At 41.3% G+C, this 14,234-nt stretch overlaps 1 long non-coding RNA gene across 2 annotated transcripts in view; it reads left to right on the forward strand.

Moving 5' to 3' along the window:
* The window catches only part of LOC116096452, a 7,868-nt gene extending 794 nt beyond the window's left edge, over positions 1-7,074 (forward strand). The window contains exons 2-3 of one of the 2 annotated variants that reach the window (XR_004121014.1): positions 2,906-3,025; positions 7,008-7,074. This is a non-coding gene — a long non-coding RNA (uncharacterized LOC116096452). Of the gene's footprint in view, positions 1-2,905; positions 3,041-7,007 lie in introns of those variants that run through there. The other variant, XR_004121013.1, reaches the window with a different exon arrangement.
* Positions 7,075-14,234: the final 7,160 nt, after the last annotated feature.

Genomic DNA, 14,234 nt, shown 5'->3' on the forward strand with positions numbered 1-14,234 from the left:
TTGTGTTCTCTCAGAGACTCTCAAATTGACTCCACCACTCAGGCTCCTAGAGAAGAAAGGGGTGGTCTCTATTTTTAGAAATAATCGTTTGGGGGCTGGAGAGATGGCTCAGTGGTTAAGAGCACTGACTGCTCTTCCAAAGGTTATGATTTCAAATCCCCAGCAACCACATGGTAGCTCACAACCACCCATAATGAGATCTGACGCCCTCTTCTGGTGCGTCTGAAGACAGTTACAGTGTACTTATAATAAATAAATAATAAATCTTTTTAAAAGAGAGAGAGAAATAATCATTTGGCTGAGCAGAATGGCATGTCTTTATTCCAGCACTTGGAAGGCAGAGGCAGACGGATCTCTTGTGAGTTCCAGGCCAAATTTGGTTTTCATAGCTACAAGACAGACAGCTTTTCTGTAACCTTACTTTTATTCTTTTTTTTCTTTGAGACAGGGTTTCTCTGTGTATCCCTGACTGTCATGGAACTCACTCTGTAGACTAGGCTGGCCTTGAACTCAGAAATCTGCCTGCCTCTGCCTCCCAAGTGCTGGGACTAAAGGTGTGCACCACCACCACCTGGCTTTTTTTTTTTTTTGTAATTTTTTTTAAAGATTTGTTTATTATTATATCTAAGTTCACCATACCTGTCTTCAGACACCTTACTTTTATTCTTATAATGTATTGCCACCCAGCATATAGTATAATCAGCTAAGTCATAATTTTTTAGAATATTAAATATGTCAAACATCTCTGGAACCTGTGAGCCAGCCAACTTTTTGGAGTTGGTGAGCTCCAGATTCCATGAGACCATCTGAAGACATGTGGTGTTGATCTGCAGCTGCCATGCATACACCATAAGCACATATGCATGAACACATACAAACATACACCACACACTTTTCTTTTTCTTTTGATTTTTGAGACAAGATCTCACTACATAGCCGTGGCTGGCCTATAACTATGTAGACCAGGCTAGCCTGGAAATTATACCTGCCTGCCTCCATCTCCCAAGTACTGGGATTAAAGGTGTGTGCCCAAAATGTAACTAATACAAATATAAAATGAACACCTGCCAAAAATTGTACTCATCATCCAAGCCACATACATATCTGTCATTATCTTAAACAATGAAAGTAAAATAAGACTTAAACAAGTGAGAATTTGAGTTTCAAAATTTTAGCAAGCCAAATGAGCCCATGATGGCTCATGTCCTTTTGTTTTGTTTTGTTTCTTGTTTTATTTATTCACTTTAAATCCCAATCACTGTCCCCCTCCTACAATGCCTCCCCCATCCCCTCTTCTCCTCCTACAAGGTGGAGGCCCCTCTAGATAGCTCCCCACCGTGGCACATCAAGTCAGCTTGGCAAGGCGTGTCCTCTCCCATTGGGGCCAAACAAGGCAGCCAAGCTGGAAGAACATATCCTACAGACAGGCAACAGCTTTTGGGATGGTCTCTGCTCCAGTTGTTTGGGACCCACATGAAGACAGAGGTGCACATCTACATATGTGCGGCAAGGCTTAGGTCCAGCCAGTGAATATTCTTTGGTTGATGGTTCAGTCACTGAGACCCCAAGGGTCCAGGCTTGTTGACTCTGTGGTCTTCCTGTGGAGCTCCTATCCTCTTTGTGGCCAAAGGTTCATATCTTTAATCCCAGTACTCCTGGAGTCTGAGTCAGGTGGATCTCTTTGAGTTAGAGACCAGCCTGTTCTGCAGAGAGTTCAAGGCCAGCTAAAGATGTATAATGAAATACTGTCTTGTTTTTTTTTTTTTTTTTTTTTTTTTTTTTTTGCTATTAATGTAATCAGAGGAATGTAGTGAGATTTTTGGTTTCTTGGAAAACCACAGAAATATGGGGAAATATTCTTATTTTAATCCCAAGTGTGGGATATGGGGCTCCTTCAGATTGTCCACAGCAGCTATGATTTGCCTAGTGCTATATAGCAAGGGTGTGATTTTGCCAGCAGCAGATAATTTCTGAGATTGTATGACATTTGGAATTCTGAGGACTTTTTAGAGGGTATATAAATGCTAGTCCCTAGAGGCATGGTGGGTTGTTGTGTAAGACCCTGACCCTTGGTCAGTGGTACCTACTTAGAGATGCTCAACCCCCCCCCCAGCCCCCATGAGACACCAAGATGCAGATCAATGCAAAAGCAAGAGGTTTATTTTCCAGCACATTGGGGTCAACCCTCAATCAGTACCTCAAATTGAGAGACAAGAAGGCAACCCTGACCCCCAATGGCTATTACAAGCAGTTTTTATACATTTTAGGGGCACAGGTTACATCAGCAAGGTTACAGTTCAAACTTATTGGCTAAGCATATTGACCTTTAAATCTATTGGCTAGCAAGCATGATACATATTTGAACTCTATCTGGAACTGTTGAGAGGGTCAGGTGAACTATCAGTACATTAAGAGATTTTCTTTTTTAAGATTTATTTAATTATGTGAGTACACTGTTGCTCTCTTCAGACATACCAGAAGAGGGCATCAAATCCCAGTAAAGATGGTTGTGAGCCACCATGTGGTTGCTGGAAATTGAACTCAGGACCTCTGAAAGACTCTCTTAAGAGTCAGAGAGATGGCTAAGTCATCTCTCCAGCCCATTTATAGAATTCTTTTACTCAAGAATGTTCCTGTGGGTGGAGAATGGAAGTTGGCCTAGCCTTGACCTCGGGTGGGTTGGGAGAAGCTGTAAGGAGGGTGTGGGACTGGAAAAGCCCTGAGGGTCCCTCGGTTGGTTTGTTGCTGATTGTTAAGTAATCATCCACAAAGAAGAAGAAATTAGATATCCTAACAGAGGAGATCAAACTTGCTCCAGGGAACTTGATCCATCTAATCAGCAGAAAGTACTCTAATGATAACATTGCTCCCCTTTCCTTTCTATCCTTTTTTCTCTCTTATCTAGGATGGAATAAGGTCTGAGAAGGGTGGAAGAACCCACAAAGTGCCCAAAGTCGGACTACAGAGGAATGCTGAAATGACTTTGCTACTAGTTGCAGAATTGTAATATCCTGAGCACTAAAATGTAATGTATAAGGACTGGAGAGATGGCTCAGTGGTTTAGAGCACTGACTACACTTCCAAAGGTCCTGAGTTGAATTCCCAGCAACCACATGGTGGCTCACAACCATCTATAATGGTATCCAATCCCATCTTCTGGTGTGTCTGAAGACAGTTACAGTGTACTTATATATATAAAATAAATAAATCTTTTTAAAAAAATAGTAATGTTATAGTTCAGTAAAATATTTGCCTAGCATGCATACATTGAGGCCCTAGGTTTGATCCTTCATACTGACAAAATCAATAACAACAAAACCCTATATTATTTGCAATGGCCTTTTCTTGCCAAGGACCACCCTCAGCTTGGAGAGGGGTTCTGAGGAAGGGGTGTCTGGGAGTGATAAAAACAAACAACTCAAAGTCAAATCATGGGTCCAAGCTGACGACCTGTGCTCTGAGCTTTCCAGCCTGCTTTCTCTCTGTTCTGCTTCTCTGAAGATCTCCAAGCATCTCTCTCTAGACAGCTTTCTCCTGCTATTCTCTGCTCAGGACAGTTATCCAAGCAGTTCTCTCTTGCTGTTCTACAAAAGTCTCTGGGTAGCTCATCTCTTACGGATCATAAGCCCAGTCTCTTATTTTCCATATTAATCCAGTCATTTTCTCCAGGTTCCCTTTTGATTATCCCATGAATCAGCATCCTGTGACCCAGCTCCTTGATTCTTAGGAGACAGCAAGCACATTTTTTTATGCATATAAGTAAACTGTAGTTGTCTTCAGATGTACCAGAAGAGAGCATCAGATCCCATTCCAGGTAGTTGTGAGCCACCACGTGGTTGTTGGAAATTGAACTCAGGAGTTCTGAAAGAGCTCCTGAAAGTACTCTTAATTGCTGACCCATCTCTACAGCCCCAAGCACACTGGTTTTTGTTGTAGTTGTTTGTTTGTTTTGTTTTGTTTTGTTTTGTTTAACATTCCAGGGGCAGGAACTGTGTCATTCTGTCCCTACAAGGCTATGCAAAGACCTGGCATAAATCCATCTTTACTGATCAGAACTCATTAGCACTACCACAGATAAGTATAATTACCCTGCCATCAGCTTTGTACAAGTTCACTTCAGTTCCTACAAAGACATCAGATATGAGCAGAAGAGATTCAGTGGTTAAGAGCACTTGTTGCTCTTGCAGAGGACCCAGGTTCAATTCCCAGGCTCATAACCATCTTTAATTCCAGTTCTAGATATGATGCCTTCTGACTTCTGCAGTTATCAGGCACTCACATGGCATGCATACATATATACATACATACATGCATGCATGCATGCCTGCAAACAAAACATTCACACACACACAAATCTTTTGAAAGAACAAAACAGAAATACGTAAGATAGCCTACTCAATATAAAATAAACCAGAGGTATACCCTGGCACTACAAATAAACAAAGTCTTAGCAATTTTTATCAGCTTATTTATAAGCTTTGGACAATTTTTCGAGATATGCCTTACCTCAATAGAATATTAAGAGTTATTATGTGAGGCCGGGCAGTGGTGTGGCACGTGCCTCTAATCGCAGCACTTGGGAGGCAGCGGCAGGCAGATTTCTGACTTCCAGGCCAGCCTGGTCTACAGAGTGAGTTCCAGGACAGCCAGGGCTACTCAGAGAAACCCTGTCTCAAAAAAACAAAAAAACAAAAAAACAACAACAAAAAAAGTTATTATGTACTTATTTTACAACAGGGTTTAGCTATGTAACCTTGGCTGGGTTAAAATTCAGTGTGTAGACAGTCCTGCTCCAACTCACAACAGTCTCCCTGTTTTAGCCTTCTGAATGCTCCCAGAGTGAGGATGTGGCCTTGTAAAATGGCTTAGTGTGTTTTTATACCTGACAGTCTGTGTGTGATCCCCAGGACCACGTTATAGAATGAGAAAACCAATCCCCAAAGTTGTCCTCTGACTGACCTCCACAGGAATGCCATGGCTTGTGCTCCCTCTCAAATGTGCCACCCCCTCCCCCATTTTTTAAATTTTAAAAATTAAATGGGAATACAAAAGAGGGTTGAACTGCATCCTTGTGGGGTCGGGATCATTTTGTTACGTGTTTATAGTGCTGGGGATATGTACTCCACTGCTGAGCTATAGTCAATCTCCTCCCTTCACCCTCAGAATTACTGAAAACCCTCCAAAAGCTTGTTTGTCTACTAAAGTGTGATGGACTAGAGAGTGATAAGATTTTACCACCATGTTATTCATTCATTCATTTGTTCATTCATTTGGTTTTACAAGACAAGGTTTCTCTGTGTAGCCCTGGCCATCCCTGAACTCACTCTGTAGTCCAGGCTGACCTCAAACTCAGAGACTTGCCTGCCCTCTACCTCCTGGGTGCTGGGATTAAAGGTGTGAGCCACCACAGCCCAGCTATTGCTTTATTTTTCATTTTATTTTACTGAGACCCAGTCTCACTTAGGACTGAGGAGGTAGCTCAGTAAAGTGCTTACTATGCAATTATGAGACCTGAATTCGGATCCCAGCACCTCATAAAAAGTATGGTGTTTACAGTCTCAGGGCTGTGGGAGAAAGTCCTTGGGACTTGCTGGCCAGCCAGTCTAGCCAATCAGCATGTTCTAGGTTCACTGAGAGATTTTGTCTGGAAAAAATAAGATAGAGAGCAACTGAGACAGACACCTAATATGAACTGTTAGCTTCATGCACACCTGTATACACAGATACACATACATAAAATAAATAATTAGTCTATATTAGGTATTTTTATGAAAAATTGCCAAATTTTCCAAAAGAAATATAAAGAGTAGTAGTTTTTTATTTTTTTGGGTTTTTATGTTATTTATTTATTTATTATTATTTATACCAGTACACCATAGCTGTCTTCAGATACACACCAGAAAAATGCATTGGATCCTATTGCAGATGGTTGTGAGCCACCATGTGGTTGCTGGGAATTGAACTCGGGACTTTTGGAAGAGCAGTCAGTGCTCTTAACTGCTGAGCCATTTTGTGTTTTTCTTTTTTTGTTTGTTTTTGTTTTACAAATCTTTTGCTAACAGAGGTGGGGAAATGCCTTATCACTTAGTAATGCCTTTTATCCCTGCAGAGGAGCTGATTTTAGTCCCCAACACATACATAGGTAGCTAACAACCACCTGTAACTCTAGCTCCAGAGGATGGGACATGGTTCATCTGGCCTCTCCAGACACTACACTCACATGCCCCTATGCACACACTTGAAAAAATAAAATAGACTTAAAAAAATAAATTTTTTGCTAACTTTCTGTTTAATAGAGGACAGAGTAACACACTTGCTTCTTGAATCTGTTGAGGTATTAATACCTAAATTTTCTTCTTTGATATCACATCCAAACTTGATAAATAAGTTTCCTTAAAGGTTACTAACAGAAGATTCTGAGTTGCATCAAGAAATTTCTATACCCTGTTATACTAAGACTGAGTTAGCCTGTACTTGGAATAAATCTCTTGCCTATACAGTGGGTTATTTGTAAAGTACTGGTTCACTGAACTATGCAGATCTTCCAAGTGTTTCACATATATTAGATCAAAAACAAAGTAATGGGACATGTGTTGTGAGGCTTTTCCTAGGGAGATGTGAATAAGAATCTGTTCACTCCAGATAGGGCACCCACCAATAAAAAGTCAAAATAATTCCACACAAGTCTAGCTTGGTGAGCCAATGGTTTAGTTAGGCTACTTGCAAGAGCATGAATAAAGGGCTAGTGGCAGGCCAATGAACAAATTAAAGGCCATTCATATTGAATTGGTACTATTTCTTTATTCCTTGTGTGTGTGGTCTATGTACATTCCAAAGGCCAGAAGAGGACATCTAGTGTCCTGTTCTATCATGCTCTGTGTAACAGGATCTCTCACTGAACCTGGAGCTACTGAGCTCATCTGGCAGCCCTATTATGGTTTTTGAAGAAAGGTCTTGCTTTGTAGCCCACCTTGGTCTTAACCTGATCAAAACCTCCTGCTTTTTAGCCTGCTTAGAAGTCAGATTACCGGGGCTGGTGAGATGGCTCAGCGGGTAAGAGCACGGACTGCTCTTCCGAAGGTCCTGCGTTCGGATCCCAGCAACCACATGGTGGCTCACAACCACCCGTAATGAGACTGGACGCCCTCTTCTGGTGCATCTGAAGACAGCTACAGTGAATTAAGCCGGAGCGAGCGGGGCCAGCAGAGGTCCTGAGTTCAGTTCCCAGCAGCCACACACATGATAGCTCATGGCCATCAGTACAGCTACAGTGTACTCATACACACAAAATAAATAAAGTAAATTAAAAAAAAAAAAAAGTCAGATTACGGGGGCTAGAGAGATGACTCAGCAGTTAAGAACACTGACTGCTCTTTCAAAGGACCTGAGTTCAAATCCCAGCAACCACATGGTGGCTCACAACCATCTATAATGAGGTCTGATGCCCTCTTCTGGTATGTCTGAAAGCAGCTACAGTGTATTTAGATATAATAATTAATAAATCTTTAAAAAAAAAAAGTCAGATTACATAATGCACCACTACATCCTACATGATTTTTGTTGTTCTTGTTATTTGTTTTGACTGAGTCAGGGTTTGACTGAGTCAGGGTTTCTCTGTAACAGCCCTGACAGTCCTAGACTTTGTAGACCAGGCTGGCCTCGAACTCAGAACTTGAAAGACCTGCCTCTGTCTTTCAAGTTCTGGGATTTAAAGCCACGCACCACCACATCCTACAAGTAGTGGTTCTTAATTAGAAGAGATTTTGTCTATCCATCAGGGAACATTTGGTAGCATCTGAAGATAGTTTGGATTGCTCCAACTTGTGTTTCTATTATCTCAGAGGGATATTGCTAAGCACATGGGTAACAAAACAGCCCTTCCCAACAAGAAAGCATTATCAGACCCAAAATACCAATGATACTGAGACTGAAAACTAATATGGGTAGAATGGAGATATGTCTCAACAATTAAGAATACAAACTATTAGCTGGGCAGTGGTGGTGCATGCCTTTAATCCCAGCACTTGGGAGGCAGAGGCAGGCAGATTTCTGAGTTTGAGGCCAGCCTGGTTTACAGAGTGAGTTCCAGGACAGCCAGGGCTACATGGACAAACCATGTCTCAAAAAAAAAAAAAAAAAAAAAAAAAAAAAACAAAAACAAAAACAAAAAAACAAAACAACAACAAAAAAACTATCCTTCAATTCTTCAAAGACTTGAATTCACTCACCAGCACCCACATGAGGCAGATCAAAAACCTCTTGTAACTCCTGTTCCAGAGAGACTCCATCAATGCCTTGTGTGTGTAGTATATGCATATACCTCTGCAGGCATCTGCAATAATGTGCACATACCACATAAAGTACAAACTAGCTGAAAATAATTAAAAAACAAATTGTGTTTGCTTGGTGGTGTACACCTTTCATCCTAGCACTTTGGAGACAAAGGCAGAAACAGGTGGATTTCTGAGTAAAGCCAGCCTACAAAGAGACACAAAGAGATCCTGTCTTAAAATAGACAATCTTAAGGCAAAAGGGAAGCTGTTTGAATGTTCTGATTTTTTTTTAAACATTTATTATATGTAGTACACTGTAGCTGTCTTCAGACACACCAGAAGAAGGCATCAGATCCCATTACAGATGGTGGTGAGCCACCATGTGGTTGCTGGGACTTGAACTCAGGACCTTCAGAAGAGCAGTCAGTGTTCTTAACTGCTGAGCCATCTCTCCAACCCAATGTTCTGATTCTTCTTGCATCAGTCTTATTGGTTTGTTTTTGTTTTTTAAATTCAAGTTGTTATTTAGGTGAATATGGGTGCATACATGTATAGTAAGTAGCCGGGCGGTGGTGGTGCATGCCTTTAATCCTAGCACTTGGGAGGCAGAGGCAGGAGGATTTCTGAGTTCGAGGCCAGCTTGGTCTACAGAGTGAGTTCCAGGACAGCCAGAGCTATACAGAGAAACTCTGTCTCAAAAAACAACAAAAAACAAAAACAAAAACGTGTAGTAAGTAGTCTCCAGTGGGTTCTGGGAATTGAACTTGGATCACCAGGCATGGGTGTAACAGCCTCTACCCACTGAGCCATCTCACAAGCCCTATTTTGGTTTTTATAAGGCAGGATCTCATGTAGTTCAGGCTGGCCTCAAATGTACTATGTAACTTACATATAGTCACAGGGATGTGAGGTGTTACAGAACTGGGCAGTGAATGACTATTAAGGGTACTGAAGATGGCCCAAGGTCATCATCTCTAGATGAGCAACATTACAACTCTTTAATCCTAATCAGGCTAGCCTTATAGAATCTTTGACATGGACATGTTTCTTGTTTGTTTTCTGGGAACTTTTAAATCACAGTGTAGAGTTCAAGAGTTCACAAGACTTGGTTACAACTCAAATATGTCCAGTCCTGTTAAGTGTAAACTGTCCTGTTTACAGCTATCCAGTAGTTTTTGCTTAGTTTCAGGGAGCTTTACCATATTCATTTGTAGTTTAGAATTTAGCAAGACTCAAGTACCCTCTAAGCAAAATTCTGGGTAGTTTCCTCCTTTGAATAACATAAATTTCATAGTTTAATAATACTGAGATCTGGGTGATGGCATACGGGGAGTGAATTGGAAACTTAAGGGCTCTTTGGAGAGTCAGTTGTGTTGGATGGTGTTTTGCTGGGCAAACAGAAGGAGTGTTTTAGCTGAAGCAGACACAGGAGAGAGGATGTTCTGCTAAAGCAAGCATGTGAAAGGACACGTGATGAAGGATTCTTTGCTAGCAACACACATGTACTGGTCTGCCTTATGTTGCATAGTTGAGCTCCATTTGTTGGGACTCCATAGAGAGAAATGCACCAAAGAAACTTCTGGTAGTGTGCTGTAGTTTCTTGCTGCTTCCTTGGACCTGGGCTGATTGAGAGTGATGTCAGCTGAGACAGACCCAAGCTGACACAAGACCCATAGAGAAAGGAGTATAAAAAGAACTCTGACAGACTGTGACAGAGGCTGAGCTGATCTTTGATTTGCTGAGAGGCACAGCAGAGAACAACTTCTGGCATTCCTACTGGTTCCCCTGCTGACTCATGCCCAGGCTGAGGCCTGGCTGTCCCTACTAGATAATATCACCGTTGCTGTGTTTTGTTTTGTTTTTTCAAAACAGGGTTTCTCTGTGTAGCCCTGGCTGTCCTGGGACTCACTTTGTAGACCAGGCTGTTCTCAAACTCAGAAATCCGCCTGCTTCTGCCTCCCAAGTGCTGGGATTAAAGGCACGCGCCACCACTGCCTGGCTACCATTGCTGATTCTTCTTTGCTATCCCGACTTGACCAAACTAGACTGCTGATAGACCCATAAAATGTTTACGAGTAAATCAAGCTGACTCCTATAAACTAAACTCCAGATTTCCTGAAAACACAGATGAAAGTTGTTCCAAAGAACTATTTCTAAACAGGTCCACTTCACCTGTATCCTTTCTTTCCTACTACTTCTAGTAGGTAGTGGGCTAAGAGAGGTTAAAGTGTTTAAAAACCATCATTAAGATTGGGTTTTTAGGGCTGGAGAGATAGCTCAGTGGGTAAGAGCACCGACTGCTTTTCCAAAGGTCTTGAGTTCAATCGCAGCAACCACAAGGTGGCTCACAACCATCTGCAATGGAATCCGATGCCCTCTTCTGGTGTGTCTGAAGACAGCTACAGTATACTCATATAAATAATAAATAAAGCTTTTAAAAATAAAAAAAGACTGTCTCAAAAAACCAAAATAAATAAATAAATAAATAAAAATAAAAAAAGGAGTAGGTTTTTAAAAAATTAAAGTAACAGGGGAGATACACTATAAGGTTCTAGCTTTGCTGTACATGCTGAACTTTTAATAAGATTTTTTTCAAATTTTGAGACAGTGTCTCACTATATAGTCCTGGCTGGCCTGGAGCTTGCTAGGTAGACCAGACTGACCTCAAACTCACTGCATCTGCCTCCCAAGTGGTGGGATTAAAGGCATGCACCATAGCAAAAGTCCTTACCACAATGTTTATCTGTGATGATCTCCTTAGTCTTGTTAGTTGTATTTAATTATCAGTCTACGAATTTAAGTACAAGGCACTAATTTTCATTCACTTCTATCTAGGTTTTTATTTTCTTTATTTTTTATTCACTTATTCATTCATTTTTAATTATTTTTTTTAAAGGTTTATTTATTTTATTATATGTAAGTACACTGTAGCCGTCTTCAGACACTCCAGAAGAGGGCGTCAGATCTCATTATGGATGGTTTCGAGCCACCATGTGGTTGCTGGGATTTGAACTCAGGACCTTTGGAAGAGCAGTCCGCGCTCTTACCCACTGCGCCATCTCACTAGCCCCCTCATTTTTAATTATTGTTGTTTGTTTTTGAGACAGGGTTTCTATGTGTAACCCTGGCTGTCCTGTAACTATCTCTGTAGACCAGGCTGGCCTCAAACTCACCTGCCTCTGCCTCCCAAGTGATAGGATTAAAGGTACGTACCACCACAGCCTGGCTCCTTTACTTCTTTTTTTAACTTTATTTTTTTAATCAATCAATTAATTAATTAAATGTGCATACACTGTAAGCTGTCCTCAGACACACCAGAAGAGGGCATCAGATCCCATAACAGATGGTTGTGAGCCATCATGTGGTTCCTGGGAATTGAACTCAGGACCTCTGGAAGAGCAGCCAGTGCTCTTAACCACTGAGTCATCTTTCCAGCTCTACTTCTTTTATTTTATTTATTTTTTTGGTTTTTTTTTCGAGACAGGGTATCTCTGTATAGCCCTGGCCGTCCTGGAACTTCCTCTGTAGACCAGGCTGGCCTTGAACTCAGAAATCTGCCTGCCTTTGCCTCCCAACTGCTGGGATGAAAGGCATGCACCACCACCACCTGGCCCCCTCCGTTTTTAAAAAAAATTCTTTTAGGGAGGTTTATGTTGCCCAGTTGCTATTAAACTCCTTGGTTCAAATGATCCCTTAGTTCCCCAAATAGCTGAGATAATCCTAGTTAGGAGTCAAGGCAGGAGAATCACTATTTGGAAACTGGGATTATGCCACCACGCCCAATCTCACTCCTTTTAAAAAAATATGTGTTTATGGCCAGGGCAGTGGCAGAAGTAGGGTAGGGTTACATGAATATGCCACAGCACATGGGTACTGATTGCCAGGCATGGAGGCAAGTATTTCCATCCACAACACTATCGGGCTGGCTTCCTTTTTAAAAAGTTTTTACGTTTGTGTGAACACTCATGTATTCATGCATGTGGTGGCTAGAAGTCCGTGTCAAGTGTCTTCAGGTTTTTGAGGGTACTAGGCACACATGTAGTGTACTTACATATATATGCAAACAAAACACTCATATATGAAATAATAAAAATCTTTTTTTTTTTCCAGACAGAGATTCTCTGGATAGCCCTGGCTGTCCTGGAACTCACTCTGTAAACCAGGCTGGACTTGAACTCAGAAATCCGCCTGCCTCTGCCTCTGCCTCTGCCTCTGCCTCTGCCTCCCAAATGCTGGGATTAAAGGTGTGCCCCACCACTGCCTGGCAATAATAAAAATCTTTAGCAAGGGGTGTATAACTTCAATTCCAGCACTTGGGAGGCAGAGAGAGCTTTTATGAGTTTGAGGCCAGCCTGGTCTACAGAGTGAATTCCAGGACAGTCAAAGCTGTAGAATGAGATCCTGCCTGGAAAAAAAAAAAAGAACAGAACAAAAAAAAAAGTAACTCTTTAAGCCAGGAGGCATGCGTTTGATCCTAGCACTCAGGTGGCACTGAGAAGCAGACCCTTGTGAATCTGAAGCTAGCTCAGTCTAGTCTACAAAGCAAGTTCCAGGCTAGCCAGAACTATACACAATGAGACCCTGTCTCAAACATACAAATAATCTTTTTAATTTTTTTTTTAATTTTATGTGCCTTGGTGCTTTGTCTGTATGAACGTCTGTGTCAAAGTGTCAGATCTCCTGGAACTAGAGTAATGGTTACAGACTGTCTTAGGGTTTCCATTGTTGTGAAGAGACACCAGGACCAAGGCTACTCTTATAAAGGCAAACATTTAATTGGACCTGGCTTACAGGTTCAGTCCATTATCATTAAGTCAGGAAGTATAGCAGCATCCAGGCAGACATGGTGCTGGAGAAGAAGCTGAGAGTTCTACACCTCGATCCAAGGCAGCCAGAAGGGTCTCAAAGCCCACCCCCATGGTGACACACTTCAACAAGGCCACACCTCCTAACAGTGCCACTCCCTGGACCAAGCGTATTCTGTGTGGTAGACATAGACAGTTGTAAGCTGCCATGTGGCTGCTGGGAATTGAACTCAAGTCCTCTGAAAGAACAGCCAGTATTCTTAACCACAGAGCCATCTCTACAACCCCAAATTCAATAATCTTAAAACAAACAAAACAAAAAAAAACCCAACTTGTTGGATTTAAAAACAAAAGGACCCCAACCGAACAAAAGACAAAAGATACTTTTGAGATGAGAAAATAGGTATTAAGCAATTACTTTCACCTTTATGTATGATAATTTTATAAATACAAATATATAGTCTCATCCTATTATGAGATATTACTTGCTAAGTAACAGGAATTGGTTACATTCTATCCTTTACATGTTTGATAAAAGAACATTTTCTGGAGGGTGGGATAGGGACAGGTCTCTTTATGTAGCCTAGGTTGGCTTTGAACTCATCCTGCTCCAGGCTCCCTATTACTGAGATTACAGACATGCATAACAACACCCTACACAAAGTTCAACCCTAGATTCAATTCCTAGAACCACAAACAAACAAACAAACAAATGGGGAGAGGGTGAGGAGGAATCTCAAACTGAGTTTGTGTTGCTTACCTGTAATATGAAAATCAAGAGGCTGAGGCAGGATGATTAAAAATTTGAGAACCCAGCTGGAGAGATGGCTCAGTGGGTAAGAGCACCGACTGCTCTTCCAGGGGTCCCGAGTTCAATTCCCAGCAACATGGTGGCTCACAACCATCTGTAATGGGATCTGACGCCTTCTTCTGGTGTGTCTTAAGACAGGGACACTGTACTTCCATTTAAAAAAAAAAAAATTGAAAACCAGCAAGTGTTTTACAACTTACAAAATAAGATAGAAGGGTGAGATGCAGTCCAGTAGGTAAGGTACTTACTTACCATGTACAATACTGTGGGTTCAATTTTATGGAGAAAAATTTTTTTAATATTTAAAATAAAAAAATAAAGGGTGTTGCAAAGGAAGGACAAATA

Source organism: Mastomys coucha, unplaced genomic scaffold (assembly GCF_008632895.1).
Source record: "Mastomys coucha isolate ucsf_1 unplaced genomic scaffold, UCSF_Mcou_1 pScaffold18, whole genome shotgun sequence".
Taxonomy (NCBI): domain Eukaryota; kingdom Metazoa; phylum Chordata; class Mammalia; order Rodentia; family Muridae; genus Mastomys; species Mastomys coucha.